Genomic DNA, 6,062 nt, shown 5'->3' with positions numbered 1-6,062 from the left:
CCTGGTTTCACAGCAGTCTCCTGGGTGAAAGTTCTGTGTATGTTTGACACATTTATCCACTCAACCTCCTCCCTATGCAGACTTTCTTGCTCGTTATACTTTGTTTGTTGCTCTGAGCATCTATTACTACCACACAGCGTGCTGAATGATTTATTTTGCCCGTACAAAACTATTTTTAGTCGCAAATGCAAGTGCGGTGACAGACGGAGTAAAATATCGCCACACTGCCGACATTTTACTCCGTCCGTCACCGCACGCTGTTTGATTGCGTTATCAAAACACGCCGCTATTATTCGGCCTTGCTTTTCACTTATTCCACCGAATACCGAATGTGTGGTTTTTTGCAATATTCGTCTGAATATATTCGGTTACCGAATATTCGGTGCATCCCTAGATTTTTTTTGTGGCAGCATAATAATCTGTGAGCACAACATTCACATAATATTACTTTTTGTAGAAGGTGTCAGCAAACAGTTGCGTATAAACACTTACAGCAGAAACAGGCAACATTGTAGCATTAGCTCCAAAATTCAGTCTGTTTTGGTGTCAGTCAACTTCTGAGGGACGTGTCTTTTTCTCTGCTAAATGCAATCGCTGATATTATCTGTTGTTTTGTGCTGGGTTGGTTTTTAGAGCTTGAAATCAAAATGGTAAAGCTGTAAGACAGAAAACCAAAACAATGAGCTAAAAGAGGCTAAAATGCTCCAGAGTGCAGAGGAATTGAAGAGTATGGTGATATTTCTCAGTTAATTTGACACTATGAATGACTCTTGTCACATTACATGTGTACTAACCCAGTGTAAATATAAACACATTGATTGGAGCAGCTTTAAAATATTTAACAGCAGCATTTCTCTTTAGAAGCAATGTCTTTACTCTATTTAATCCACAAACACTGTGAACAACTTTCATAGGGACTATTTCTTCTTAGAAACTTAATAGGCAGTTCCACCAAAAGCTCACTTGTACTTTAATACCAATAGAAGTTAAGTGGTAATTAAATAACTAATCATAAATATCTCTACACAGCAGTTCAACAGTACTGAACTAAACAAAGGGGACCTGAAAAGTATACTGTTAAATCAGTTCTTAGTTTTGTATTTAACTGCACTAATGGCATGTGTGTTCTGTAGCTTTTCATTAAACACAAAGTGAGACATGTCTTTTTAGAGAAGAGCAGCTGTATGACAGAGCATCATAATTTAAAGGCCCTGAAAACATATTTAGATTATTTACAGAGTTATGTATTTGTTTTGTTTTGTCTGTCTTCTCACTGGTTTCAAGTGGGCAGGGCCTGGGTGGGGAAAAAGGCCACGTGCGTCAAATAGACAAAATCTGATGACAGCTGGTGGGTTGTTTGCTTATGTTGCCAGCACTGTCTATCAAATGTGATCAAAACACACACACACACACACACACACACACACACACACACACACACACACACACACAGAGTTCTGATAAGGCGGATAAGTTTTCAGTGTTAAATTCTTTTATAACACTTAAAGGTGGAGTCATTGATTCTAGAGAAAGATTTTTGATATTCACTGTGGAGTTCAGCGCGCCAACATGTCCCAGATTTATTGTTCCTCTCGCTCCCGCTGCCTTTATCTTTACACATTCATGGCCTCTCCCCTGTGCTGTGTACCAGCATGAACACCCCCAGCTGCTGATAGACTGGAATACAGTTGTGTGGCTTGGTCTAAGCCATGTTGTTTGTTTCCAATTTCCAGAGCCAGGGCTGTGTATGAACACCAGATTCCAGTGTTGGGTTGGGTACACTGCGGGTGACCCACAAAAAGGGTGATTCATGGGTGGTATCTTTCTTGATTTTATTTTGAGGTTCAGTTCTGGATGTAGAAAGAACATGTGGGTCAGATTGTGACGTTAGATGATAAATATATTGAAATTAAATGATAATAATGTAATTTAATGTCTTAACCTTTTAATTCTCTGATTGCTGACTTCTATGCCACCTGGAATATGTGAGCTTCTTTAGTCAGGTGTTTTACTAACGGGCACGTTAACTGTGGAGATGTACATCGTATTTCCTCAATTACCTTTGTTTTAACATATATTATCTTAATTCTACATGTATTAAATGTCCCCAAATAATTACTTTAAATATGCTGCCTAACCAAATTATTTGAACAGCACATGGTTATCATAGGATTTGTGGTTTCTTGTCGGGTTCAGTCATGGAACTAATTGGTCATTAGGGGTGGGAATCACCAGAGGATCCATGATACGATATTATCACGATACAATATTATTGCGATTTTAAACATGTTGCAATATGCTGAATCTTGCGATAGAATATATTGCAGTTTATTACCTTTTTTCAAGTGTAAATTATGTCCCTAAAGGAAAACTATGTCAACATCTGTTTTATCTGTTAGGATAACGTTTTCAGTCTATCTCAGGTCAGCCTTTTTGCAGCAGCAGCAGCAGCAGCAGCAGCAGCAGCAAAATGTATCTAGTGAACTGAAAAAGCAACTTTTTATATTTTTCTAGTAGGCTACCTTAAGTTTAATTTGTATTTGTAATACCAATAGTTTATGTCATAAAAAAATCGATAATTTGATACGATATTGCCGCACAAAAATATCGCGATACTATACTGTATATATTTTCCCCTGCCCCTATTGGTCATATGTCCAGGTGGTGGCCGATAGTGTGATATTTTATATTACATGTCACGGTTCTGGTTTGGGGGTTGGGTTTTGAAAATCAGACCAATACAGGGCTCTGGTACAAACACCTGATTTTTTTCAGCAGGCTTTAAAAAATTCAAGGCACTTTATTTTATTAAAAAATAGCCTTGATTCAGTTGGATGATGAGTAGTCCTTCAACTTGAGTTAAAACCTTTAATACTCATTCCTAGTTGTTTTTTGTTTTTTTTTATTTGCTTGAAGTTGACATCTCATTCACCGTCACATATTTTCACCCGACATGAGTGATATGCAGATTTTTCCTTTCAATCACATGTCCCTCACCTCCTCCCGTGTTTGCTTCTGCTCTGTGTGTCGACACAGGTTTAGGAAACATTTCCATTGTCCCTTACAACTGTGACTGAACATCTATGAAAGGACAGGATCATGGGGATTGAGCTCCAAGCCAAATCCTCTCGGCGGACACGGCACGATAATCTGCAATGACGACACGACTGGACTGGTCACGGGAAGAGCCGATGCGGTTCCCTCCTCTCAGTGCCTTATGGAACTCTGAGTCCAATCAATGCAACTCATTCACAATGATATTGCTTTTTGCTTGAAACTCATACAAAACAGAAGAATGGTGCAGTGATTGAAATATATAGATATATATAGATATATATATATATAAAATACATTTGACATGTTACAATGAATGAGAGAACTAAAGCCATCCTTTGCAACCCTAAGCACACTTTGAAGTGCCAGAGAGACGACGAATCTTACGTGACAAGTGTCTAATTGGTTTCTTGTAATCAATATGATCAGATTACTCTTCATCCTTCTGCTGCCAGATTTTCACTGGTTATATGTGTTGAGATAATTTTATTAGATCTATTCAGTGCACTGTAAGACACTGGTTATTAGACGATAGCTTTTATACTGCTGTAAGTCACTTATAGTGACCTTGTACTTGTTTTAAAAGACAGATTGATCTTATTGGAGCGAAACGCCATTCAGCCCAAAACAATTACGAGTGTGTTGTTTGTACTCTAAACTCTGGTGCTGCTGCCACTGTCTTCTGAACGTTTGATGGGACTCATGAAGATGAGAAGATGATCTGGTTTGGCTTTTACGCACTACAGAACCAGGTCATAATTCGCACTTCCAATACTGCCAAGAGTGTGTTTTGTATGACAAAGGACGTGTGTAAAGCAAAGTATTCATGCTTGAGTTAAAAAAAAAAAAGAAAAGAAGAAGAAAAATCTGTTTGTGATCTACAGTTTGTAAAATATCAAAGGAGCTCTGACTCACTAAGGTTCAACGCTCCACACAGTCTTTCCCTGAAGTCTAGAGTCATTCAAGTCTCCTGTACATGAAAGTAAAACCAAACAAAAAGGGTAATTCAATTGTAGATTAACTGCAATCCAATTAAAAGGATAACAGCAATGGCTTTTAAACTGTAGTATTTTGGATTACCTTACCATTTTCTTTAACAATTGCACATTTTACAATGAGCTGTGGTTTGCTTTTTGGTTTGATTTTCCTTTAATGAGCATTACAGTGTTTGGTGACTTCACTTAGTAAAAATGAAAATGAAAAATATATGAATACAAACGGAAAATAGATTTATACAAGGTTATACCAGGGAGACCCCTGAAGCTTAGCACATTTCCATATTGCTGTAATAATTTCCTTTCTTTCAAAAAGACTGTGATTCCATAGGATTTAGGAAGATAGCTATCTAATCACCTGAAACTATGGGCGGATAGTTTTATATATTAAAAAAAAAGAAACTGACAATGTGAAGAAAAACAAAGACGAGAAAGATGTGTACATTTAGATAAATGAGAATTATTTATATTACATGATGAAAGATTGGTTTCCCCTTTTTTCTCCTTTTGTTTTTTCTTTTTTTTTCTTTTCTAAGAAATTGCATGTGAAATCAGTGATGCTTGACGAGCTCTGCTACTCACAAACTGACCTTAGGTTACCATTAGAAACCCAGACCTGGTTATTCTTTTGTAAATCAGTTTCACCTTTATTATTTTCTTTTCTTTTTTGTACGCCTCACCTTCTGCAGAAAAAAAACAGGCATAGTAGTGGGTACAAAAGAGCAAGAGATGCATGCATAATTTGCTGAACCTCATTAGTGAGGCGCTGTACAGAGAATTTTAATACATTTTGTAAATAAAAATGTACAGAAAGGGTCCTGAGTCTGTGTTAACGTTATTTTACAACGCTATCTGAACCTGTCTGCGCTGAGTACAAACCACTGTGGGTGATTTTGTGGCCTGCGGGATCTCGGCTCAGGTTAAACACGCCGCATACTTGAACTCCAGAACGGCAAAGTATCAGAAGCCCCCCTGCAGACATACACACAAAGAGAGGAGTTTTTTTCTGTAATAGGTCCAATATTGAGCCGTTAGTCAGTGGAAGTGTGTGTGCATGTTTTGGATCAATAGTAAGCACCATCTGCTTCACTCTCGCTCCCCTGCCTTGCATCCACTGATTGAGGGCTCCATTGACAGCTTCATCTGGCATGTGATCTTTCTCTCTCTATAAGATGTGACACAATCAATAATGTATTATTATAACCATCAACTGCTTACAAAACATGCTGCACATGGATGCCGTGTCGCTTATAATTCCAACTTGTAAGCTTTAGAAACTATATTTCAGGGGAGGACGTTCTCATCAGGATTTACTTTAGTAAATACAGCAGAGAGGACAGTTAATCATTTAAACCCTGCTTATTCCCACGGCGCAAAAAAAAAAAAAAAAAAAATCTCACATATACAGTAAAGCAGCACACATAGATTGCCCAGACAGTCTGTGTCATTTTACTGGTCTCTGGGTCTGCATTGTGTGGTAAAATGAATTCCTCCTTCCAGAGATCCAGCCTGCCACAGCTCAAATAACAAATCCAACAAACATGGCAAAAGACCAGTGTTTTTCTTTTTTCTTTCATTTTTGGACGCAGACACTATGATTCAGGATTTATTCACTGCACCAGTCCTGTGGAACAGACTCGGGCTGTATGAAATGCTACTGTATGATCCAAACAACCCATTTCTGACAAAGCATGAAAGGATATTGCTTTTTTTGTTCTTCCTTTGCTCCGCTGCCTCTCCTTTTGTGTTTTTTTCCCCCTTTGTTATGCCTGGACTGCTTTCAAACAGGAACAAGACAACGTGGGGGAGTGGTGCGCGAGGAGGATGGCACTGCACTGCAGTACGTTGATGCTCCTGACACTATTCTCTGGAATTAGTTTACTCACCTATAAAGAAAGGCGACACAGTGTTTGTCCTGCAAGGATAGGATAAAAAACAAGAGGCAACAAGCAATTAGGATGAGGCCTTTCATTCAGAGAGTGACACGAGGAGAGGAACTGTTAATCTAATCAC

General features: G+C 38.3%; 1 protein-coding gene across 3 annotated transcripts in view; it reads left to right on the top strand.

The window, feature by feature from the left end:
* gria3b (glutamate receptor, ionotropic, AMPA 3b) overlaps nt 1-4,258 on the top strand; it is a 110,289-nt gene extending 106,031 nt beyond the window's left edge. For all 3 annotated transcript variants that reach the window (XM_033633357.2, XM_033633358.2, XM_078169266.1), the window contains one exon: nt 3,037-4,258. The gene's annotated coding sequence lies outside the window, so the exon portion shown is untranslated. The remainder of the gene's footprint in view (nt 1-3,036) is intronic.
* Nucleotides 4,259-6,062: the final 1,804 nt, after the last annotated feature.

Source organism: Epinephelus lanceolatus, chromosome 7, assembly GCF_041903045.1.
Source record: "Epinephelus lanceolatus isolate andai-2023 chromosome 7, ASM4190304v1, whole genome shotgun sequence".
In the NCBI taxonomy this organism is placed as follows: domain Eukaryota; kingdom Metazoa; phylum Chordata; class Actinopteri; order Perciformes; family Serranidae; genus Epinephelus; species Epinephelus lanceolatus.
The sequence above is the reverse complement of the archived record's forward strand: the minus strand, read 5'-3'. Positions and strand labels throughout refer to the sequence as shown.